We start from the raw sequence: 26,284 nt of genomic DNA on the forward strand, positions 1-26,284 counted from the left end.
ATCAGACTGGTGAGGTTTTGTACAAGAGCTCAAATTCACGAAACATTAAGTCTGTAAGGCTTTAGTAAAAGCACTAAGTGCTTGCAGATGCTCTTGTCTTCATTTGCACCACTTTGGATCATGACTGTACATAAGAAACACAGTTAAGTGAGGTATTACCCACCCCAACTACTAAGGTTAACTGAACGATATTATTTTTCAATTTTATCTTATTCTGAATCTCAAACTTCAGAGAACTTTTATTTCAAACAAAATAACACATTTGTGGAGAAAGATTTAGCACTGAGATAGAAGATTGTTTGATTGCAGAGTGAACTTGGTTTCCTTTCTCTGCTTTTCACCTTCTTTCTTTAACACTGTATTATAGAATAGAAAAGGTACTGCTTTTATGTGTTTTTTTTTTGTCAACATGTTGTGGTTGGTCAAAGCCTGTTATTTGGGGGCCTTTTCCATGGAATTTAGCCATTCCAATGAGTCTTTGTAATTTACTTTGTTCAGGAGAGATTTTCAGTCATACAAGTAGCATTACAGGCATAGAATACAGAGGACCAAAATAGATGCTTTTCCAAACAGTGAGATGTTTATATAGAAAGCTTACCGAGAAGTGAAGTAATTGTGGGAAGAATCCAAATATCCTACAGGGTTTCATCAGCCACATACAGCCTTAGTGATTAATGCTTTGTGCTGTTCAGAATACCTATTTTAAAAACAGAAACATGACAGAACCCACATGAAGACTAGAAACCTTTGTCCTGCAATTTTCTGGGACTCAAAAATTCACAGCTAAAACAAAATCTTAAGCAGAAAACTCTCTGTACCTTTGGAAGAACATATTGTTTCAGTGCCTTTGTTGTCCTATTTCAATCTGTTGCTATGAAGCTTCTCCTTTGCACAAGTTGCTTTTCAGTTGTATAATGGTAGTGCCTCAGTAGCCCAGAAAGAGTAAGGTACAGGCACTGAATGTGCACTAAGCCTGTATATGTGTACGATGACTGATAAACTCAGCAAAAGAAACTTACCAGCTAATTCTGTTTTCTTAACTCTGTTGTACTCTTAGGGAATATCAAGAATTAAATGTTTGTACAGGCAGCTTCTGTTTTGGTTTTTGTTCCATCTCTAATAGCGGTAACACAATTCAACACAGAGTACTGCAAAAGTATTGCAATATTTCCATTGCTTTTTGTTTTTTCTTTATATTCATTAATAAAATCATCTCACTATGAAATATCATCATTACTTCCATCTCTGAATGTGAGATCCGCACATCTCTGTTTTTTTTGTGTTACATATTCCCTTTGTCTTATTTAGCATTTGCAGATACCCATGTTCCAGTCCAGGTGCTATCTAGGGTGCGTAAGGCCTGTGTCTCAGAGGATGCTGGAATTGTAATTGAGTTATGGATTACTGCTTTCCCAGGACTGAAATTTGCAGTATATCAAGTCTTTGCCAGCTTAAGCAGAGCATATTATTTTTACAACCGTTTAATCAATAAGGATTGAAGTTTGAAATGAAATGTCAGTGCCTGCAGGTAAGATGGCTTTCCATCCAGCTCCAGAATGTTTTTATGGCTACTGCAGATCACTTTTTTTGTGTGTGTGTGTTCCCAAAGTAGCTTTTTCAAGGCACTAATTATTCAGACACAGGTTGGAAAATGGAAACCCACCCACAGTGATGACAGCTGAATGAATGTGCAGTACAAAGCAAAAAGCTTTACATGTTAACTGGAAAGAAATAAATTCTTCCTATACATGCCAGGTTTCTTTCAAGGAGATTTCACTGTTTTAGCAGAATAAATCCAGTTATTCTCTCTCCTTATTGAAGAAATATATTGAAGACAAAGCCAGATTGGACAGGGTTTGGGGCAGACTGATATAGTGGAAGGTGTCTTTGCCCATGGCAAGGGATTTGGTATCAGATGATCTGTAAGGTCAGTTCCAACCCAAACCATTCTATCATCCTATGAAATATAAAAGGAGAGGTCATCAAAGTACCCTTGCAGTATTTACTGTCTTCATGTCTTCACCAAGGCTATGGAAGGCAGGAAAAGACAGCCACAGTCAGAATTTGAACTGACACTGAAAATGACAGTATGTCTCCAGGCAGTACCTAAGAGGAAATCTCACCCCATTGTCACCACTGCCACCCATTGTGTGTCTTTATATATTTTTCTAAACTTGACATTGTCCTGTGGCTTATTTTCAGCTGTAAGATTTGACTGTGCTAATAATGTCAACTGAACTCATTGGTTTTCACACTTCTCTGACTACATGAGGAGGGAGGAATAGCAGTATAGCTTTTCTCCACTGCAAAAGCATGCTAACTTTAACAGTGGGAAGTTGTGCAAGAACACAACATCTCATTTCTCATCACCTCCAAATTTCCCCTTGGAAAAAAAAGCAAGAGTATAAAAAAAATGGAAAGATGCCATACTTCTCTCAGCGTTCTTCATAAGAGATCAAACCAAAGGTTAAAGAATTTAATCATTTGATTTAAAAACCTGTTGATTGACTGTAATGATGGGGATCTCCTGAAGAATTAGTTTTGAAAACAGTTTTTTAGACTTTCATTAGGTGTGAGTGAACGTATCTACATTTTCACTGTGTTCCTTGTTGTTGGACAAAGCTTAAAATCAAGAGTTGGAAGGAGGGATGTTTGTTTGTTTGTTTGTTTATTGTTGTTCTTGTAAACAGAAAAGAAAATGCCTAGAAAAATGGGAACAGCATATATTGCCCTGTGCAGGCCTGTTTCAGCCTTGCTGCACAGTAGCCTTAGAAAGCTTTTCTTTCTTCTGCACAATGGGAGAAGATGGAGGATTGCCATTATGATCTCTCACAACACTGAGAATGGGGCAGTATCACAGTAACATATATGAGATGATAATGTCTGTTACGGTGTCATAGCCTGATATTATAGTTTTACAGGATACAATTTATTATACCTAGTCTACTATATAGTAATTTTACAGTTGGAAAATTCACAAAAGACAGAGGAGTTCAGTCCCATGATTTTCCACACTTAAAATTTAATGACCATGGAAGTCCAAACTTCTTTTTTTTCAAAGACTGGGTACATCCAACAGTGAGTGCATAGTGCCCTATTTACATCACCTGTAGGAAAACACTTGCTGAGTTCAGCATTTTCTGAGAAGGTCAATGGACTTTATAACAGTGTCTGAACACATCTCAGAAAATACTGACAATAAGTCAAGAAGAAATGGAAATACCTGACTGGGAGAAGTGAGGAAAAAAAAAAAAAAAAAAACTCTGTAGTTTGAGTGAGTTCAATGATTGGTATTGGAAAAAAAGCATCCATGCATGGATCTGAAACAAATGAGGAAAGAGTACAGTGCACATTAAAACAAAAATTTGGTTGTAATCCCAAATCTATTGAAGTCAGTGGAAGAACTTATATTGGCTTCAAAGAATATTAAACTGTGGCATGGTTCCTGAGCTGCCTTTGGGTTACGGAGTCACAGGAATATATGCCAAGATTTCAAACATCTGCTGAAATCATTGCTTGAATAGAAAAGTCAAGGGTGGCATTTTAAGCCATTTTCTACTTAATATAAAATCATTCTGTAGAGTGAAATCTTTTCTTTTAAATAAGGTGTCAAAAAATGGCTTTTGATATCTATCAAAGAAATATCTGCCTAGAAAAACACATCGGATTTCAAACTGGCACAAAGTCAGCATTGTGTAAGCTTCAACTTAAAAGGTTTTAGAGTTTTTCTTTAGAATGTCTACTCATCTAATCTCATTTATGTGATAAAAATCATCATATATACTGCATTTAAATTATTCTGACAGTCTTATTTTACTATGCGTAAGGCACATTTAACCTAGTTTTGTAAATATATTGTATGGATTTCTTTGACTGCAAATGGCTTTTTTTCTCTGGGAAGGCAAATTGTGTTATGATGTACCTTATCTGTGTTCTGCTCTAGAGCTCACTTAGTTTTATGATTTTAACATTAAGTGCTCCTGGTCAGAGCTCATATGGAGTCAGTTCTCTGCGCTTAAAATAAAGGAGACTTACAAAAGGGTCAAAAGTCTGTATACAAATACTAAACTGCATGCAGTTAGATTAAAACCAGCATTATGAGAAAAATGAGTGGCATACGTAGGAATTCTGAAAAGCGAAGTAGTTTGAAACAAAGTTTTGCATCATTCGGCTGAAGAATTTTCCTGGGTATATCAGCTGGAATTATCTCGGACAGCACAAACATAAATGACTGTCAGATCTCTGTTTCATAAATATTGTTTTTCTTCATCATGCTGACTTCTATTGTCCAGTTCTCTGGTTATGATGCTCCATCTTCCCTGATTTTTCCTCTGTGTCTTTACAATACTTTTCTCTTGCTTGTTAAGAAACAACATCAGAAAAAAAAAAAAAAGCTATCATCATCTTTCTTCTAATTGTTGAAGTTTTAGCCTTTTTGAAATATCTTTTAATACTTCAAATAAATAAAATGTTGTAGCTAGCAGTAGTTTATTATGAAGTCTACCTCAGCTGTCATTCTTCCCACCCCCTTAGGTCTCTGTGGCTCTATAGAGCCAGATTTGCCCACCAAACTGTTTCCTCTGAGGAGAAGCAATTACTAGGCAGGCTTTGCAGTGATTAGAAGAAGATGAACTTATTTTTTTATTTATTTCATTAGCTAACATGCATTTCAACAGTTGCTTAGTCTTTGCAGAATTACAGGTTGCTGCTAACAGTCTGAGCTTGTTTAACTCTGAAATATGCTTGGTCTGGTCCAATTAGTCTGGAAATCCTAATCTTCCCGAGCTTTACCTTAAGTAAGATGCATATGATGAGAAAGGACTGAGTTTAACAGGAAAACCTGAGCTAGTCCTTTTTGGTAAGAGCAGGATTATGCAGCAGGCTGTCTGCCACTGGTGTAACCCCATGATTCTACCCCCAGAAGCAGAAGGTTAACATTAGGAAAACCATCCTCTGCTTGCTTAAGCAATCACTCTGGTTAATTTCACAAGATGCTGTAGCAGAAAGAAAATCAACTGCATATGCTAAAGGAGGGCACATACTATAAGCACTGAGTAATGTGTGAAGTTTTCTGGATAACTAATCGTGAAAAATTGAGCATCCTTTAGCATTGCAATATCACTGCAGATGTATTAACGAAGTCATAAGATAAATATATTTCTTTAATAGCTTGTATTTTGGCTTTGTTTCTCAACTGGTCTCTGTTTCATACACAATAACTCATTGGCCTCAAAGTAATGTTTTTAGGTTACAGAATATTTCCAGTGTTCTTGTGAAACAGCCCTCCCGATCTCTGAAAATGCAGCTCCTGTGGGACATCTTATATATTAGTGCTATGAAATGTAACAAGCCAGGGCTGCTTTAGACTGATGTAAAGTGAGGAAACAGAGTTTACATGTAATTTCATAGCAAAGTACATGAGATACATAGCATAGAAGACATCTGTTGTTTCTGACCTTGTCAGTGATTTATTTCCCTGAGATCTAATAAAGGAGAGATAATGAATTTGCAACTTTAGCCATCTAATATATGTTTTTTTAATTCATAGAATCACAGAATCACCAAGGTTCGAAAAGACCTCCAAGATCATCCAGTCCAATCACTCACCTATCATGAATATTTCCCACTGACCCCTCAGTACAACATCTAAATGTTTTTTGAACACCTCCAGGGGCAGTGACTCCACCAAAATCTCCCCTGGTGCGACTTGAGGCCATTCCCTCTAGTCCTATCACTCATAAATTCATAAATTTTCAATTTAAAAAAACATATATTTTCATATATTTTTTTAGAAAAGGGACAGAAGGGACCTGCTGTAGGCATACAATAATGTGTTTGAGATAAGTTAAACTTCAGTACTAATTTTTTTTTTCCCTCAGGTTCAACTTTAAAAGCAGGAACTATTTAACTAAGGAATGGTGAGATAAGCTCACTTGTTGGTTCTTTTGAGTATTCCTCAGATGGTTAAGCGTACTACAAGACTCTAATATTAAAGTAAGTAGACATCTTCTGGGAATTTCTTCTCTAACAAGGTCAGCTATTTCTTCCATTACAGAGAAATGCCATATTTGAAAGTATTCTTAAGATCAAAGGGATCCAGGTGATATTAGAAAGCAGTGGCTGTGCAATACGAAGTGCTCAGTCTCTCAGCACTTTAAGTAGACTGGAAAAAAATGAGAAGGGGGAGACTTGCTCCTCCTGAAAGGTGCCCAGGAGGGAGAAATTTTCCACTGATGTGTTGAGCCTTGGTGAAATTAAGAAAACAAAGGAAACATGTTTCTGAAGGAAACATGGATTATTTCAGCTTCATGATAGAAATAAAACAATGTTTTCATATTTCTAAAAAGTGCTACTCAATTGATTATATGTTAAAATGAGTGGGACTAGTTTACAGACTGAAAGAATATTCGCTATCTGGCAAGGTTTAGTTTTGTTTTTGCCCCACCTCCCCATTTTGGATCTGACATATCCCTTAAATTTGAGTTCAAATGGCAATTCCCCTTCTCCTAACAGATTGCTGGGCATAGAGGACACGCGTCTAATAATGATGAGTAGCTTTCCATGCATAGCCTTCCATGCATGGATATAGTATTGCTGACGAATGTAATAGTATATACATTTCTGCTAAAGTGCTAAAATATCAGCACATTCTCTGCAGTACGTGAGTCATAGTAGCTCAAAGGCAGAATAGCAGATGGTGCTCTGAGAGAAACAGTGTGCCGTATCTGATATGCTTGGAAATAAATGAGAAACATATTCCCTATAAAGAAAACAGAACCACAATATTTTCCTGCTCTTTCTGTGTGACAACATGTTGACTGAATGGAGCAAAAAGATAATTGTAAGACATTGCATAGTACCTGCATCAGTCAGAGCCCCTTCGGGATACTGCTGCTCCTCTATAGTTTCAGCTTACCCTACCACATCTTCACCAGCATTATTCCTTGCAATCTTATTCACGTGGACAATGTTCACCAAATATGTCTTCTCATGCACTTCCAAATATACTTCAAATATTGCAAAAATATGCTGTGTTGCTGTATGTGAGTAACATGAGAAGTGTGTATTAGACCCAAAGTCTAATAAAAACATGTTTTATCCACAAAAATATACTTTGCTGCCTTTTGAGGCACCAATACAAAAAGCTGTTAAAATTCAGTTTGTAAGCCAAATATTTAGACCAACAAAGTAGTATAAAGTAAGTGTCTTGACAACTGCTTTAAAAAGAAATAGTCAATAAATTTAAGTAGCTAAGCATTCATTTTCCTCTACTTGATTGCCTAAACAACTTATTTTAAAAATAAAAGAATTAAGTCTCAAAATAAAGATATAGTAGGGCAGTAGCAGCTTTCTGAAAAGGGTATTACAGTAGATACATCCACTGTAGAGTAGATACATCCTGATGCAGGATCTAGTGTAGCAAGTATCTCTGAGGAGTATGTTGAGTCTGGAATACCATAGAAAGTTTAGGTTTTTATGAGACTAAGATACATAGAGCATAATCTTATTCTGGCAGTTGTTTCTCTCTTGTTTTTGTCTCTATAAGAAGTTTTTTAAATCTTTTAGTCATTTTAGTGCTCTTCGCAGCCTAATTCATTGGTGGCCCAGAATGCTCTAAGATTATAAAGTTTCCAAAATATGAAAAAAGAACTAATTGACATATTTTAGCATCATTCTAAAATGGTTTAGATTGACAGAGTGATGAGACAAACAATAATTGTAAATCATATTTTTTAAGAAAAAACAAGACTCTGCAAAGCATTTTAATAGCTTGGTAATCTGTTGAAGAATAACCTGATAATCATTAAAGATAGGAAACAGGTAAATCAGGAAATTTAGTAAGAAAGAATAGTGTTTCTTCAGTTGTGTGTCCTATAGTCTTTGGCAATTCCTGCTGTAGTAAATTTTAATACTTTTGCTGGGGAGGCCTTTCAAATAACTATTTGTTTGAGCTGCTCAGAGACCAGGATGTGTCTTCTGTGCCAATGTGCTGTCCTCACTTTAATCGTTGCATCCCTTTTGTGAACTACATAGTCCTGTTTCATCCAGTTTTCTTTAAGCCTGCAGCTTTTTTTATTGATCTTCAGATTCAATAATATTCATGATCCCAAGCTCCCTTCTTTAAGATGTTTTCTCCATCATGGATTAGAAATTGTAGCAGATATTGGATGTACGTAATTTGTACAGAAATCATCAAATTGTAGTTTTCTGGACTCTCTCTTTGTCTGAGGCATCAATGTTGTAGTGAATCCTCAAAATATTTAATTCTAGTTTTATCTTGGCTTGTTTACTATCTGTTCCCACTGCACTTTTTCCAAAATGATGGATTCCCCATCGCCCCAGTACTCCAAGTGATTAAACTCATGATTCATCTAATCTGGCATTGAGTCCCCAGAACTAATTAGGTTCAAACCCATTGCTTTAACTGTATTTGTGTCTTTTTCATCAGCCTGAATTTCTGTCTGCTAGCACGGCTCAGTAACCCTGGAATGCAACAAACAATTTCCTGACTGCTTTGGAGCAAACAAAAAGTTTATAAATTTTGAAAATCTACGATCATGTCTATTTCAGGATTTCTCGAAGATAGAGAACCTCTCTAAAGCTTTCAAGACAGTATGTCTGAGTGCACCACAACATAAAATCTATAGTAAGTAATCCACTGCTCAGGATTTTCAGGTAAATCCTGAGGTAAAGGATTTTCTCTCTGCTCTATTTGATGAACAGAAATTAGTAGAGCATAACTGTTGTGCAGAGAGTCTTTGTGTTATATATTATCATTGTATGCATGAGCAGACAATGAAGTGGCTAATATTTCTGCTTGATACCTGCATTGTCATAAATGATTAACTTTTTATAACTTTCAGAACAGCACTACTATGTGGTAATGCCAAAACAGGAAAGGTTTACAACAGAATATTTGTGTAAAAGCTGAGGGACAGGTTTCTGATTTCGGTGCACTCAACAGTGCAGAGCAAATAGATGTTGAAGAGCAGGTCAGCGTACTCATAGCAGATGAGTAAGAAGGGAAACAACTTGACAGACCTGCCTTCAAATGGCAGAAATTGATTGTGAATTCTTATGTAAAATGGTAGAAGATTCATGTGTAAGTAAAAAAGTTAAAGCTGACTCTGAAACTGATGTTGTTATGTGCTCTTTACTGTATGGACTAGAAAGGTTACTGACGTAATGTTAAGTAACAGAGCAGGCAGATTGTCGTTTGCAAGCTGGGCAATGAGAGTTTCCTGAAAAAAGGAATGAGATTAGGTTCATGCTTACTTGTTCTGCAATCACCCCATCATCCTAAAGTCCTTATGTCTTTAGTATAAATATTAAAATATTTATGTATCATATTTTGCACAAAAAAAAAAAAAACAAAAATCAGCCTGTGATGCCAAGAAAGATCATATTTACCAGTTTATAAACTGCTGAACTTAGGCTTAAATACATTGAAATTGTTTATTGATGCTTACAGAAAGTTAATAGCAGCGCTGGTACCAGATCCCAGCAGTTACACGATTACAGTAATATTCAGAGGTCTCTAACAAAATGAGTGTCTCAGTGTTTCAGGTATGTTAGAAATAGCAAGGTGATAGGACATGAGCTATGAAGTTGGAAAAAAAAGGTCTTTCTAAAGACACAGAATAGGCCTCTTTCTGTTAATAAGAATTCCACAGATCTTGTATATCACTCCTCTGTACCTTGTTATACATTTTGTTCAGATACCTCTAGCTAAATTTCAGTTGACTTTTCTATTGGCTTAGCTCTTTGGAAATCTCATTTATAAAGACTTTTGTATTTCAGTATTTGCCACAACAGATCATCAGAGCCATAAACGTCAGATTTGTTGTGCATAATGTCAGATCTATTTGTAAATACTTCGTGCAGATGGGTGAACATATTACCATGTAAAATTATTCCTTTGACTGCTACGCTTTTTAGTAAGGTAAATAAGTTTATGTGGAATAATGTTTCCTGGAAATGTAACTGGCCCTTGCTGGTCAAGAAAGGCAATTTTCCAGATACTTTGCAATCGGTTTGGAAATCTGTGCCCACTGGATGGAGGACTGGTAAGGATCAGCATACTACTTGAAAGGTGATGCAAGGACAAGACTAATGTCCTTTGCCAGCATCCAGCTGCTGTAAGCAAATACCAGAGAGAGTAAACAGTATTTTCAATAAAAACAGTCTGATTTTAGTGCCTCTGTTTACATCTGTCTCACTTCTCAATGAATTCAGAAACCTCAAACCTTGTCTCTTTGTTCACTTTGTGCTTTTGCAAATGTACAAATTAGCAGCTGACAGGATTTTTGCATAAGTCACTTACACATAAACGTTGAGTCTATTTGTTAGGCACAACATATGTATTATGATTAATTTTTCAAAATAGTAAATAATTTTTATGCCTAGCATTAGTCATCTGGAAAAAAAAAATACCCCATGCAGTATTTATCTGCATAGATATAGACAGGCTTTGTTTCTTAAGCTAGAGGTCTGTACTTTTTAGACATTTTTATCAGTGCCTATGCAAGTAAAATTGATATAACATTGGCTTAGATAATACATCTTGTATATCTCAATTTCCAATAAATCAGTGATGCCAGCAATTCTTTTAATCTTTCATAAAAGACTTTAGAAAGCACTGCAAAGATATTAATTAGAAATTTAACTCTTTAATGGGCTGAAAGAACAACTATTATTCCGCATTTAAAACACTTTTATATCTGTGTTCTGAAAATCCTCTCACTTAAGACATGTTTTGTCATAGCCCAAGGAGCAAAAGTTTTAGATTTCTTTGTCTGTCAACAAGGTGAAAAAATAAGATTATTTTTTTCTGTGCGTACTTAATGCCAAAGAAATGCTATCCACTCATTTCCCTATAAAAATCCCAGCTCCTGTGTCTTTTGCAGAGCCATCTGCTCCTGCTAATATCCCACTGAAAATGAAGAACGTATTCAGCTGCTTCTTCTATGCAGTAAGTACAGGTTTTGACACATGTGCTTTGCTGCATTTATGAGTCTTTCTTAATTTAAATTCTAGATAAATAAAGATAGACTGGAAATTAAGGTGGTCAAGTTTCAGCAGACAAAGACCTCAAGAAAATTAATCAATAAAGTGAAATTTGCCAATATATAAACTCAGAGAATTTGCAAATTTGGTTTAAAATACATCTTAAAAGGATCATTAGCAAAACATATAGAAAAAAATAGGAAGAAAGAAAAAAAAACAAACTAGAACTTTGTACTGTAAGGATTGTATAAAATTCAAGCCCCCATCTGAAATAAAACATGTATACATTTTCCAGTAAAGATTATAAAGTGTAATATAGGGATAAAACTATGGTTGGCTAATGAACTAAAACTACAGGAGTGAAAATTACCACATTCAAGTCCTATCCAAGGTTGAAATGTATGCATTCCCACAAGGAATATCCATCCGAAATACTGAAGGAACTGGCACAATATCGAACCTGGTATGCTTCATAGCAGAGGAAAAACAAAAGTAGAACTTCCATGTACCTTTCTTTGGTAAAGGCTCTGTGACTGCCCTGCAACATCCCCTACTTTTTGCAGTGACGTCATTTACATGACAGAGGGGCAGGTTTGGTCTGTAATAAGTCTGTATTCTACAGCAGTCTCTGGGCACATCCCAGCCAGGCGGCTGAACTACTTGTGTACATCTGTTCTTGCATCTTAGCATTGCTTTCTTCCACTCTAGACTTGCAGATACATGGTACATACTGCGCCATTATAATCAGAAGAAAAAAAAGCAAAAAAATGGGACAACAAGGCTATGCAAAGCCTCAAAGGACAGGAATACCACTTAACAACCAATGAAAGGCTTAAATTCAGATATTTATAAGTGAAATTGCATGTATCAATTTGAATAATTTTAGCTTTCTTGACCCTTTCTTTGCACAGAATATTCAGGGGATACAGGAAATTATTTTTTAAGCCCGCAAAACATAAGGTTTATTTCCTCCTACATAGAAAATTATCTCAGTTCATGCATTTCTATGGAAATGCAGTACTCAACTTCCTGCTAAATTCTTATTACGTTTCTGCCAACCTCTTAAAATGTTTTCCTTCACCCTTGTTGATTATGAGAAAAACTCAAGCCAAATCTTGTGGCAAAAGAAGCAGGGATATAACAAAGATGCAAGTGGCTAGCAATTAATTTATGACATTGTGAGACTGATATACATAGAGCCTTTTCCTAGAAGGGTAAAAGGTGGGGAAATCAAACTACAGTACAGGAAACTCTAAGCCTGCCCAGTCTTCTCTGTCTGTCCTGGTTTTAGCTGGAGCTGTTTTTCTTCATAACGTTAGGTATGATGCTATGTTTTGGCTTTAGGAGAAAAACTGGATTGATATCATAGCAGTGTTTCGGTTGCTGCTGAGCAGAGCTGTACAGAGCTCTCTCATCTTCTAATACTGTCCTGCCAGCAAGGGGTGCAGTCGGGGCATGAGGAGTTGGAGGGACAGAATCAGGACAGCTAATCTATACTGACCAAAGGGGCATTCCATACTGTACCACTCCATGTGGGGAAACTGTAAAACTGAGGGGAGCTGGCCACTGCTCAGGAACTGGCTGGGCATTGGTTGGCAGGTGGTGAGCAATTGCTTTGTGCATCACGTTCTACCTTTTTTTCCCATCCATCCCTCAGTGGATGGTGGGGAAAATGTAAGGAAAGGGCTGTGTAGTGTTCAACTGCTTGCCAGGTTAAACCACAATGCTGCCCCAACTGCCACTGAATTAAAATTTTTTTTCCTGGACTACAAGCCTTGTGAACTCTAGCTTCATTTCCAAACTAAAGACACAACAAAAAGCTGTTGAGTCAAGAACAAGCTGTCTGAGTTGATAACCTTCAACTACAGTTCACAAGTGATGGACTCTTCCACGAGCCCTGTGTCACATCTTTCCTGGAGTTAACTGACCACACAGTTCTACCTAATATTTTTCTTTTGGTTAAGTAAATGATTATACTTACACTGAAAACAACCTATTTTTTCAAAGCCTTGTCCTTGTTGGAATCACTACCCACATTAAGGACCTACTCTGATCTCATACATGCAAAAATATGATGCTTAAATACTCCTGAGAGAGCAGTGGCAAGCGTGGATTCTGCTCATTCCACTATCACAGCAGTTTGCCACAACTGGAGAAACAGAAGCGATGGGAAGATAATTCAAAATAAAAATAAAAATCACTGATGTTAATTTTGGAATAATCTTCATTTTCTTTATCCTTGAAATAGTAGCATCACTTTTAGTAGTTACTTCTTCCTCCTTTTTTGTTTAGCAGATGTTCACAGTGAGATGCAGCAAAATAAAAACAGATCTGGCTCTCTGCTTCCAGACCTTATTTCTGCCTGCTTCTTCATCTGGTTTTATTTTTAAACTCTCTCCAAGGAAGATGTAACTTACTTTAGGGCTTACTTCAAGGAAGTTCCCTACAAGTTCCCATATGTGTCTGCTTAACCCTGAACAGCTCATCTCTGTAAATCAGCAGCAGGCCCAGCAGCAACTGATGACTGTATGGAGCTGATGGGCTTTGCCTATTTGTAGTGCAGTCGGCTCACTAATGAGAAGCTGGCAAGAGGCACAATGTGCCCTGGACCTCATTAAAAAGGCTTATTTTGGCTTGCTGAAACATTACCTCAGGACTTGAGCACTGACACAGTGCTGCAGAGAGGGAGGCCCTGCTTCCCTGACAGAGGTGGTTCCTTCCTATGTTACTCATAAGTCAGCTGTCCTTCCTGTCACTCTTTCTTCAGATGTGACACAGTGATGCTTGGATGAAGGCGGGTTCAACTCAGAGACCTGCCAATGGCCACAGTCTGGAGCATAGGGAGACACCTGCAGCACCTTTAAAGCTCACTCATCAAATTGCACAGACATCCTCCTGACATAAGGGGCACAACATGAGGGGTGGGCACCCCCACAGCCTGCCCTGTGCCATGCTGTCCTCCTGGGAGCCCCGCTGCATGCAGAGGAGTAAGTGCCCTGAGGCACTTACGCTGCTCTAACCAAACCTCACTACTCTGTTCTCTCAGGTATGGCAGCTGTTTAAAAGTGAATGGCAGTAATTAGTACTCCCTAACCTGCTCTCATTTTCCTAAGCTGTCATGTCCAGGTTTGCTATTTTCAGCTCAGACACACTGGCAAAAGGGACGCTTATGGAGGGAAGCTCAGTCGGTTCCAAGTCCAAAATCTCTTGAGGCTGCCAGTTGTTTTGCTTGGAGGCTCATCTCCACCCTGGCCTAGCAGAAGAATGAAAACATGACAAATCTGATTAGTCTTTCTTCAGCCCTCGAGTATGTAACTACTCCTGCTGTAAAAATGGAAACTCAAGGCTCTGGTTGTGCAAAAATGACTTTAGAAGGGAAACAGCGACTTGAGCTGTGACAGCAGCACTTCCAGTGAGGCGGAGGAGCCAAGCTACATACACCCAGTGCCTGTGCCGAGCTTGGTGTGTGGTGCCTGCTGACTGCGGTGCTGGTGGCCCATGCAGGAAGCCCACATGAACCTGATGGGAGCTGGCTGATCTGGAATGCCCCTGCAGGAATTTAGCCTCCTGCTGTGCTGGGCAGTCTTGTCTCTGGGATAGGCACATAAGTGCCAGCAGAAGTGGAGCTCTCCAGACAGGTTTTCATTTCAAGACACTGGATGCAGAAGGATTTGAAAAATGGTGAAAAAAGAACAGGATTTTATCTGCAGATTTTCATTAGCAAAGATTAAAAGCTGGTTTAAGTTAGCCTAATTACTTATATAGCAATATACATTTCCAGGTCCATGTAAGAAGCACAGTGTCAGCTGCTTTGCCTGAACTACTGCGTTTGGTGTTTGGAGACCACCCACATTCTTTGGTTAATATGATGGGAATTTGCTGGGCATATGGCCGCTAGGCTATCAACTCAGAGGTGGGATTTATATGAAGAGATACACGAGGAATGCTTTTCTAAATTAGCAGTGGGTTTATTATTAGACGGGAATATCCTAGCCATGGATCTTCAACAAGAATTGAGCTGTGGTTTTGTTCTATGTTTGTGCAGAAATATGATGCGCGTAATTATATAATGGCAGCAGCAGCCAGCTTTTTGAGACGTCTACCAGAGGACGCACACCTGGAGCGCACCTCCACAACAGCGCTGCTAGCTGTCCCTGCCCTTTCAGACATTTGTGTCTCCTGCTGACACAGTACTCTGCCATAGTCCTGGCCCCAGCTGTGCTGCAGCCTCCACGTTGGCCTTTATTCACATACTGGAGGTGCTGCAGATTCGATACCTCCTGTGAATTTACTGCCATGAAACTACAGTCTTATCAAGTTTTCTTTTCCTTTATTTCACACTTTCTTTTTTAAAAAAATGGTTTTAAAATCTCTTGATTTTCAACATCAAATCATTTTTTATATGTTATATTGTTGCTTGTTCCTTTTATGAGCAGCTCACATCTCCGACAAGCCGTAAGTCATACTGCTTGATTTCACCTCTCCTTATTGATACAGTGGTGACATTTCTTTAAAATGCAGTCTTAGTCCAAAAGCATTTGATTGAGGAGGATTTAAAACCAAACAACCAAACAAAAAAACAAAAACAGAGATATTACTTCCGTTGCCTAATATCTCTGCTTAGCCTGAGATAACTTTGATCCCAACTCTTTCAGTTATTTACTGGACAGAAGCTGAGACGGACTTGCTTCTGCTGCTTTTGGTGTTTATTTGATGAGAGACTAGTTTCTTGACATAGCTACATGGAGCTTTAAGAAACACTCAAATTATCATTAGAAAGCTGCGTTTTGTTTTTCTCTAATTTAAAGAACAAGTTACCCGTCTTTCATGTTTGTCATCGTCATAAAATAAGAGCAAAAGTAGATAAGTTGCATAAATTGAACTCCCTGCGCATGGCATCTCCCGAAGAAACCGTAAGGAGCATTTCCTGATTCTTTTCTTTCCAGTATTGAAGAAAAAAAATGAAATGAATTATGCAGTTTTCCATCCATTCTGTCAAATAACTGATACTGAAAAAAAAAAAAATAATAATAATTTATCTAAAAAAAACAAAAACACAGATACTTAAGGAAAGGAAAAAGGAAAGAAGGAAAGAAAACAGGAAAGAAAGGAAGAAAAAATAGTGTTGAACATTAAATAGCCCAGCTTAGCTGGGTACTGAGTACTAAAAGAGCAAACATCTTAGACTTCTGTTATTGTCACTAGCTCCCAATGGAAAAATCTTCCTTTAACCATATCCCTCAGGCAAGGAAAAAAAAAATTAAAAAGTTGTGCGGTTTTTTTGTTGTTGTTGTTGTTTTGTTTTAGGTTTGTTTCTTTGTTTTGTTTTTACTACTGTTGTTCAACTACTTAATTATTTATCTTCTATTTGCTTTTTATTTCCAGCATAAATTAAATTCCATGCAGTAGATCCCAGGAATAACTGACAACAACATAGACAACACAAAACACACCAGTCTGCAAGAGCTGATTTCTTTTGTTTCCATTTGTGGAGCAGGCAAATTATACACTGCTGTTTGAACAAATCTACTCATGTGATTTCATCAAAGATCTTCATTTGTGGTGGTAAGTTCCACCACACCACTTGATAGGAAACATTCCTGGCTCCCAGAGGGTGAAGGAGATGATGTTTTTGTAAGAGGGGTTGGCTACATGCACACTTGTTCTCACACTGGCAAAAAGCTAATAAATGCCAACCTCACAGGGTTTGAGATTATTTATATATATATTTAGGCAGATAGATAGATAGATAGATAGATGTTAACCACAGACTTGTTTCTTCTCTAAAGGAATCAAAAAGGAGCTTTCTTGAAGCATTTTTCCACTCATTTGTGTTATGTTTTATAGGTCACAGAGGCTAACTTTATAGGTTCCATTTACTCTCAGTCAGCAAGATTTGTTCCATAAGAAAAGTGACACTGTGCTCTTGTCTAAATACACATTCAGTAAAAGGATTTCTTGCAGGCAAAGTTTAAAATTGCACAAGAAATTTGATTAAAAGGTTTATTTATCCAACATTCAGACTCAAGACTGGAGTACAGTGAGTTATAGAAGCACTGCAGGAGAACAGAGGAAATATTCATTTCAGAAGAAAGTTGCCATCATGGAGTGAAAGATATCCTGTGGTACAGGGATTCTGTCTCAATATCAACATAGCCTAGGAAGTGTCTCCTTAAGAAGTCCCTACAGCTGCTCCAGGACCAACAGACTCAATGGCTGAATCAGGAACATGGTAGTCCTGCTTGGTCCTTAGGTGCAGATATTTAATATTAAATATGGATTTGATGAGTTTTGTCAAGGCTCTAGAACCAGCAAACCCAAATCTCTACAAGCAAAGCCTGTGAGGAGCACCAGGATAAGGAAAGTTGGAGGAAAATGAATTGCCCACAAGAAGACGTGTGAGGGAGCTCCAAGCATTCCCTAACACAGAGAGGAAATCTTACACAGCCATTAGATGCCAGCAGGTCCTACCAGTCCAAGGTGCTCTTTCAGTCATCTCTCCATGAAACAGGGACATTGAATGTGGGAAAAAGGTTTTACTGCCAGAAGAGTGGGTATTCAACATAAGTATTTTTTCATTAATTATTATGAGATAAAGGATAACATGTTTTTCAGTAGATAGCTCTTTTTTTTTTTCCCCTGAGTATAACTTTAGATTAGTGGCAGCCTAATTGCTACTATTTATCAGAAAGCTAATTTGATCAATCCCAGAGAAGACAGATCCATGGCCCTCCACTGCAGGATATTGAAAATACTGGTTTGAACAGGTTATAAATCCATGTTATGTGATCAAGCCGAAGGTTCAAGGGACAGCCACGCTGAAAAATAAGCAGTTATATTTGTGCTACAGCATTGAGATCATTTCTAAGCTCATCCCTCTAGAGTCTGACTTATGAGCTGCTTATAACCCTAAGAAATTTGATAAAGCAGTCATACAGATCTCTACATTTTCTAATGTTAAGAGATAAATGTGTAGGTTAACAGAGAACATTTTTTAAAAATTCAGAGAAAGTTAATTATTTGGGTCTTGGAGAAGTAAAAATCTGAACTTCTCTGAAATTAGACATCCTTGGAGAGCTTTTAACCCATTTGCTTCCTGCTGTTAAAAACTTTTCAAGACCCCTGGCATTCTCTGTATCTTACTCTGAGAAAATAATTATATGTGGCCTGTGTTAAAGATCACATGTTCTGGCAATATACTTTACTTTCTCATTAACGTCTTCAGGAATATCCTTTTGTCTCCAAGACTGAAGTGTAAGCAAATCTGCTCAGCTTCGCAAAAAGCTGTAGGAAGGAAGCATCCATGTTTAGACAGAGTTATTAGTAGCTGGCTTGCCTGTCACACAGCTCAAGTAGCTGGTTCTCTGCATGCAGTGCTAACTTCCATGTCAAAGTATTAATTAATAGTAATGCAAAGGTCACCTCTCTACAACTGGAATTCCTCCCTGTGGAGAAAAGCAGAGAGAATCAGTGATGCAAAAGAGCATACTAAAACCACCATAAATACTAGAAGCAGGCTTGTCTATTCCCTGAGTTTCTGTTACAAAGAAATAGGATGAACAGTTTGCATGCCGGAGTGCAACTTCTCACAGATTATATGCACAGACAGATCCTGATAAAGAATGAGAATCTCAATTTATGTAATAAAAATTCATTGATTTGTATTTCCTACAAAGTTTGTAAATGGGTAACAGAGTGGAAAAAGGAATGTGATAGAGTCATTGCATCTCTTTCAGGGAAGAAACACACAAAACAATGTACAACTCTTGCATTCACAGTCTCACTGAGATAAATACTTGCAGGAGAGCAGGGCGTGGAAGGTGGTAACTTTGGGGAATATGAAACTTGAGTTTTTGCTTTGGCTATGGGGTCCGTATCAGTTGCAGTAATTTGTCTTTGGATCTGTATCCTCATATGGCTATGCTTCATCTCAGTCAGAAATTAAATCCAGGAGGATGCTAAGAAGTTAGTTCAGAATGTAATAAAAATTATGCAAGAAAGGTGGCTTTCACTGGCCTCTTCTCCTCTGCAAGAGGGGCAGTAAATCAGGTAGAAAAACAATCAGAATCCTGAATTCTTTGAAATATATGGCAGAGAAAGAGAAAACCCTTTGTGCAAGCCATTTGCCTGCATGGTAAGTCAGGGAATTTATGTGCCATTAAGTGCTCGACAAAGACTGTCTCAGAGTAAAAATATAACTCCTTCAAGCAGCTGTGAACAAAGAGTCAGGATCAACCTACACTATTAAGCTTTGTTTTCAGCATCCAGTGTGCTAGACCAATGTGCTTTTATACCCTGAGGAAGGAATGTTAACTACAAAGAAAGTTTATAAAGAGTGAATTAACCTTTCATTAAGACAGGTCTAAATTTGAAAGCTAGATTTTCTGACACGAGAGCATTGTATTACCATGGGAATATGCGTGTCTGCCACTCCTTATGGTTGTATGATTGAGATAAACATGTCCAGAAAATCGTTGATGCTCTCAATCAGCACTCAACTAATATATGAGGATATCTAGAGTTAGTCAAGTTATACAGTCATTTGGGGAGAGATATTAGTTATACTCCTTTGAGCAAGTCAGGGCCCCTAATTCCATAAAGCTGCTTCTCTGAATTTTGTCTGGGAGGACAAAAGCAAGCGTAATTCCTCATGCACAAGAGCAGCTGGAAGAGTGCTTGGATTTATCCATTGGACCATGCCTGGAACATCTCAGTGTTTATCAGAAACTCCTAATTTTTGCACTAGCATTTACTTGCTCAACTTTTTTTTGAGTTTATAATCAGCAACTTCTTTATACATCTGCTGTGGCATGTGCTGGCTGTGCTACTATAAAACCTTGTATTGAATGTAGCTCTAAAGCTACCAGAGTTTCATAGGTATCAATCCTTCAACATAATACTTAAAAATATAAAATTAGGCAGTTATGTTGTTAACTTGGAACTCATATATATTTTCAGCTTTCTACAAAAACACATGGCAGAAAAGCAAAATGAACAACAACATAAATTCTGAGTTTGTAAAAATTTCACTTCAATTTCCAGCGATGATAGTTGTTCCAGTCCTGTCTTATACTGCCAGAAAATATTTAGAATTACTTATATATATTTGTGATCCATTCTTCCAGACAAAACTGTGTGCTACATAAAGACAGATGTGAAAGAGCTGTGTATTCTGTCACTTTACTGGTAGATTATATCATACTGAGACCAGCTGGAGTCAGTGAGATGGTTCGTGCAACTGTTTATCTTTATCTAGAAGTTCTCAACACGTTCATTGAAACAATACTTCTTTTTTTACTCAAGAAAAAAAATATGCAGAGAAATAGAAATTATTGGAGCTCTCCTGTAGGATGCTATTGTAGTCAAGGCTTGTTGCCTTCATTTCAGTTGCATGTGGAGATGGGTGGAGTGTAGCAGTCACTAGACAGAAAATAAAGCAAAGCACTTGGAGCTGGCAGCCAGACCAATACAACACAGTAAAAGTTGGCAACAAAGCCTGTGAATCATTCCAGAAATAAAATGGTAGGGATTTACGCTTTGGACAAATATTTATCTGCAATAAAATTATATGAATCTTCATCAAGAAACAAATCTAAAACAGGATTTTTATTTTTTTTTTTCAGAGGACTTCAAAATTAAATACCTCTGTTGTCCAGTAACTGTGGAGTTTATAAGAGAAGAGCATCTGTTCCAGAGACCAACAACACAACCTGTGCAGCTAGGCAGCAGGATAGTAGTAGGAAATGACTTCATAGGGGCCTATCACATCTGGTTATAAAGCTAGTAGACTTTTACATTTCTTTTGTTTTTTAGTACTGCAATCTCTGTATGTCCCACAAAACCTTTTTCTCTGGCAGGATTTATGAATTAGATGGCTGCTTTGAATTTATTTGTTTTTTAACCTATCTATGAACAGGAATATATATGATTACATAAATACACCTACAGTACAGCTGGGTGTTCCTGCAGCTTCTATCACTTCTGTGAACAGCAGTTAGGGTTATATCAGAGATGAAGAAAATTTCTATCTTCATAAAAGATTGATATAAAAACTTATTACATAGATTCTCTTGATTACATATCAGAAACCAGAACCCAACCAGAGCAGTAGTCCATTATCTGAACTACATAGCTATTTTTAATATATAGAATTGTTATCCGGATGTAATTTTTGACAATTTGTAAACATTTTCTTAAATTCTGAATATTGAATTCATTTAAACTTTAATGGGTGCATTATTGACCCATTTATTTTTGTCGAAAATTGAGAAAATGTATAATAAAAAATATTACACTGATCTGAAATTTATTTACTAGTTCTCGCCATGGTAAGAATATCTGATGCAATACATCTAAGTGAACATATCTTAAAGTGCTTTAGAGAATTGCTATCATATATTTTTGTGGATGGTGGGATATGCAGTTTCTGTGCTTTTCTTTAACAGCAACTTTACACGGGTCCAATACAAATATCATGGATATTATACCAGGAAAACTACAATACCTAAGTGAGCCTCACTGACATTTTCTTTTAAATTCCTCTCTATAATGTCTATCTAAATGATTCCCTGGAAGAGCATCCCTGTGCATCACGCTTTCTTTTCAGGGCACAAAAGGAAAACTGTGACCTAAGAACTCTGAGAAACAAATGGAAAAGAATGAAAAGTCTGATCTTGTGACTCCATTTGGATTCTTCATGCAGCACTGCTGGAGGAATTACATAGAAAGAGATGAAGTTCCTGCTATTGCTGAATGCTGTAGGAGAAACAACAATACAATGGGGAAGAAAAAGGAATAATCTTCAGGTTATGCCACAGGGAATCAGCTGTGGTTCTCCTGCAGTAAAGGTGAGCACGAAGAGAAATCAAGTCTACAGTGACAGTGACACTCTGAAATGGACTGACCACCTGTGGCCAACTGTGGACCAAATGGGAAATAAAATTGACGGAAAATAGAACTTTTCATGTCACATGAAACGTAGTAGCAGTGTTGTTGTTCATTACACAGTGTGTCAGCAACCTGGAAAGTCGGTATGACCAAATGAAAATACAGCAACGTGCACCACGGCTTTATTCCACCAAAATTATTGGCTCTCAACATGTACCTCTAGACTTGTAATTCTGGTAGTTTAAGGATTTTCACTTAATTTCTATGCGGTTGTGTCTCCAAATGGCTAAGTCAAGTGGGAAAATTAAAGAATACAAAATATACTGGACTAATCTTTCATTTACAGCAAGAGTGGCAAAGTAGGAATGGTTATCTAGAATAAATAAATAAGAACTGGAAATATTTGAATGACCTCACTACTGGAAATACTGCATGTATTGCTCCTGCATTATTACTGCACGCAGAATTTTCCCCTTACATGCTTCTGATGAACTACCACTTGTGTTTTTTCTGGCAGCATGAAGGAGTAAACACTGGTCATCGTGCTTAGAGCTGTACTGGGGCCTAACTGAAAAGAGGAAATTTGCACTAGTAAAGAAACCCACAGTCTTCCCTCGCACACCCTGTTGCTCATGTCAGCACCTCTCTGGCAGGCACGAGTGTGACAGCTAGCCCAGAGCTGCCCCTCCAGCCTTAGGATGGGAAGTTACTGCGCCTTCTGCTGAAAGCTGGCTTTTATACAAAGGGCCAAGATTGCAGCCCTTTTCCTGAGAAGCCTGATTTCTTGTGTATAAGCTTATGTCTTCCCTCTTAGTCCCATAAGAAGTAAGGCCAGAAGAGACTTGTTTAAATCGTATGCTATTTTGTTCTCGAATCTTAGCAAGCTATCTCCCAAGACAGCAAGACTTGATTCAGAGGCAATCTGTCTGAGCAGTTACTAGGCTTGTTCAGAGTAGATACTGAATTAGTTTGGAAAACTTGAAGGTTCAGTCTTACGAGATAGGGTGTATTCTAGTGGTCTTATGCTCCTCCCAGAGCTGACTATGCCTCATCACTGATGGACTTGGAAGGAGATATGCCTTCACATATTCTGCTTTTCTGTTGTTAAAATTCTGATCATTATTATTGATGACAGGAATCCAACATAATGTGTGCAAAAATGAACCGAGCCTGCTAAATTAGGAGCACATTAGTGATGTATCAACCAGGAGAGCTTATACTTCTCCTGAGGAAAAATTTTAAGTTGTTTGTTATCCTCATCTGTTTACAGATGGCACGTGCTATCAGTGTATTGACTGCAGTTGTTACAACGTACGGATGGGCTATGAGTGAAAGAACACCCTCTACAAATGAACTTCCCTCAGAACTGAGGATGGACAGAAAAGATCGATGTATATTTGCAATCTGTGAACCATTTTCAATCAACTTAATTTAGGTGGTCCCTGAATATTGTAGATGAATATTTGAAGCTACCCTATTAAGCTTAGGGTAATTAAATTAATTTTGAGCCTCTGCTAGTGAATTTTCATAATAAACTATTGATATTCAAGGAAGTGAAATGGAACATTTGTATTTAATTTTGATCCCAGATCTGATACTTGCAGGACGGCGTCTAAGTTGGGAAGTCTTCAGATTCAAATCTATCATCTTCTGCCTCTTCCCAACTTTTGCATATCTCAGCAAAATATTCCAGCTGTGAACCATTCAAGGAGTGAGTTTGTTATTTCCACTTGTCTGTAATCAGAGCTTTAAAAAATGCTGACACAAAAGCAAAGCTCATCCAGAAGGAATATAAAGAGGGTGGAAGAGCAGAACGATGTAAATTCAAGGCCCCTATGTTATCTGCTTAGAAGAAATTAAATGTATATATGGCAAGTTCTCGGGCACTTGGGATATGCAGGTATGCTTACAGCCAAGAGACCTAAGCCAAGCATTTAATTCTCCCCTATTGCCTAGCATCCAGTTTTCCTGGGTACTGAAGTTATCCAGCAGCCCCTGCAATGTGCGGATGAGCTGCATGTTCCAGCCCCTTCTCTCCCTGGGTGCAGTTGGGAAGGTAGAGGACATCCCTGACTTCTGACAGCCATACTCAACTCTTGCATCTTATATGACTCTTCCAATTTCTGTAAGGCACAGGGAGACAGAGGACGTTTTGGCACTTGTAGAATGCAACCCTCCAAAACAGAGAAATGATGAGATTTTAAGCCTTGCCTGTCTGCCTAGCACTCAAGTAAGACACAAGCAGTAACAGCTGGGTCAGCTATGAGAAAATTCTTCCACGTGATTAATACAGAGAGGTAGTTGTTCTGCATTTGTGACTGTTTTAAATCCTGGAGTCTTTTTTGTTCTGTATTTTTCCATGCTGAAAACCAGGCAGCTCCTCAGGAAGAAAGGAGTAATGTTTCTATTTGAGAAAGTAAGTGCCTTAGAGAATGATGTGGTTTACTAGACATCATGCAACAAACCACAGTGTCTTCTGTCTGAGGATTTTCAAAGTAAGCACTGGATTTCTCCTCACCACCCAAGGTACTTTGAAATGACCACATGGCAGGATGTAAAAGAAAATGCAGAATACTGTGGGATATTTTCCGCTGATGGTCAAATATTGCACTGCAGAGATTTCAGTGTAATAGAGAAATAGATTATCATGAGATGGTAGCCAGGTAATGTTATGACAAGTAGGCTCTTGATTTAGGCCAAAATCAAAACAACCCAGATGGAATGGTGCAATGTGAAAGATGAGACAGATCTCCTTGCACCTGATCCCTTCAAGGTCTAGATCTCTTTGTTTTGCCACTGAAAGTCCCTCTGATGAAGCACAGAGCAGAAAAACAAACATGGAAGCCAGACATCAGTCTCAGCAAAGTGATAATGTATAATTATCAAAATTCACAGAGCAATCTCTCAGGGTGAAACTACCCAAAATGCACCTTTACTTACATCCTCACCAGCTTCACTGGTAGTCAGCAAGTGAAATTTGATCTTATGGCTCTTAATAGATTTCTATATATTAGCATTGAAAGAAAGGATTTCACAGGAATCGTAGCCTGAAGTCTGCTAGTGTCTATCTTTTCCTCAAGGGATAAATTACAGAAAAGTAATTTTTAATAAATAGGAACAAAAGATGTGAGAGTGATTTGAAATATTAGCAAGTTAATTAATGTTTTAATACATTTTTTAAAGCTAGATCTAAAAATAACCTTGGGTATTTATATACGTAGACATAGTTCTAGCTGACAACATTATATTTATGTCAGAAAATCATGGTTCAAAAGAGGAAAATCTGAACAACGCTCAGGATTTATTTTCATCTATAAAAGAGTTGTTGAAATCCTGTTCATTTTTTTTCTATTTCTTTTTCCAAAGCCAATGTTATCCTGACTTTTCTGGGTTTTTCTGTTTAGTTTTGTTTTTCCTGAGTTTGTCCTTAGATAGCCTCGACAGTAGTGAAATGAGTCAGAAGATCCAATGTTGTTTTTTTTTTTAATAACAGTTTTTTTTCACAATCTTATCAAGAACAGAGGTCTAACTTCCCTCTGCCTCTTTAATACTAAAGCCTTCATTGAAATGAAAAAAAATGTTGATAAAATCACTGTGAGTAACCCATCAAAATCTATATGAAAGTTTGTACGGGAACTGTTAGGTCACAGCCTGCACTAGTGATTGAGCACCTGGGGAAGAGGTGTGGCTAGCCCTACGAGCACAGGTGCAGGCAATTCACCTGCGCAATGGGACAGATGCACCCTGGGTAAACCTCTCCTCATTTAAGGGCCAGCAGTGATGAGGGCAGCATCTATTTTTGGAGATCTCTGTCTTTCTGGAAGTTTTCAGTGAGTCTTTCATTTGGAATAAGGTGAGTATTTTTTTTATTACTGGTCTATGACTAATACTTTTCAAGTGAGATCATTAAACTGGATAGAAGCAATTTAATTCATTTCTTTCTCTGCCTTAAAGTCAGATAAAGCAAATAGTTTCTAAAAGCATTGCTCAAAGAAATGATGACTTAATTTTATTTAATAAATAAAATTATGAACTACAAAGTATGATCTAGATCAAAAAGCAATGGATGGCGATAATAACAGAAGATTAAAAACAACTCAGTGATATATGATCAAGGGATCATATATCCCTTGTGATACGATGTGGTATGATGTATCACGTTTTAAGTAAGAAATGAGGATCCTCTTACTCAATTACTTAGCTAATGCAAAAAAGATTCAAAGTAAGCATGAATCTGAACAATGTAACAAGAGAAGGAGGGGAAAATACTAGTTTAGCAGCAGAAGTACTACAACAATACAATATGTAAAAGAAGTTAGTAACTTTAAAAAGTAGCTTTATATCCTTAACATATATAATGGATGAATGAAAAAGAAACTTGGTTTTTAGG

The 26,284-nt window shown here is 37.5% G+C and overlaps 1 long non-coding RNA gene across 15 annotated transcripts in view; it reads left to right on the forward strand.

The window, feature by feature from the left end:
- Positions 1 to 23,502, forward strand: part of LOC104912541 (uncharacterized) — a 68,486-nt gene extending 44,984 nt beyond the window's left edge. For 2 of the 15 annotated variants that reach the window (XR_014885481.1, XR_014885480.1), the window contains exons 4-8: positions 8,572 to 8,647; positions 10,908 to 10,972; positions 14,789 to 14,920; positions 16,393 to 16,572; positions 20,631 to 23,494. This is a non-coding gene — a long non-coding RNA (uncharacterized LOC104912541). Of the gene's footprint in view, positions 1 to 1,308; positions 1,529 to 5,879; positions 5,995 to 8,571; positions 8,648 to 10,907; positions 10,973 to 13,774; positions 14,054 to 14,788; positions 14,921 to 16,392; positions 16,573 to 20,630 lie in introns of all 15 variants that reach the window. The other 13 variants (XR_014885484.1, XR_014885486.1, XR_014885487.1 and 10 more) reach the window with 13 other exon arrangements.
- The last annotated feature ends 2,782 nt before the right edge of the window (positions 23,503 to 26,284 follow it).

The sequence above is a fragment of the Meleagris gallopavo genome, chromosome 11 (assembly GCF_905368555.1).
Source record: "Meleagris gallopavo chromosome 11, MGAL_WU_HG_1.1, whole genome shotgun sequence".
NCBI classification, from domain to species: Eukaryota; Metazoa; Chordata; class Aves; order Galliformes; family Phasianidae; genus Meleagris; species Meleagris gallopavo.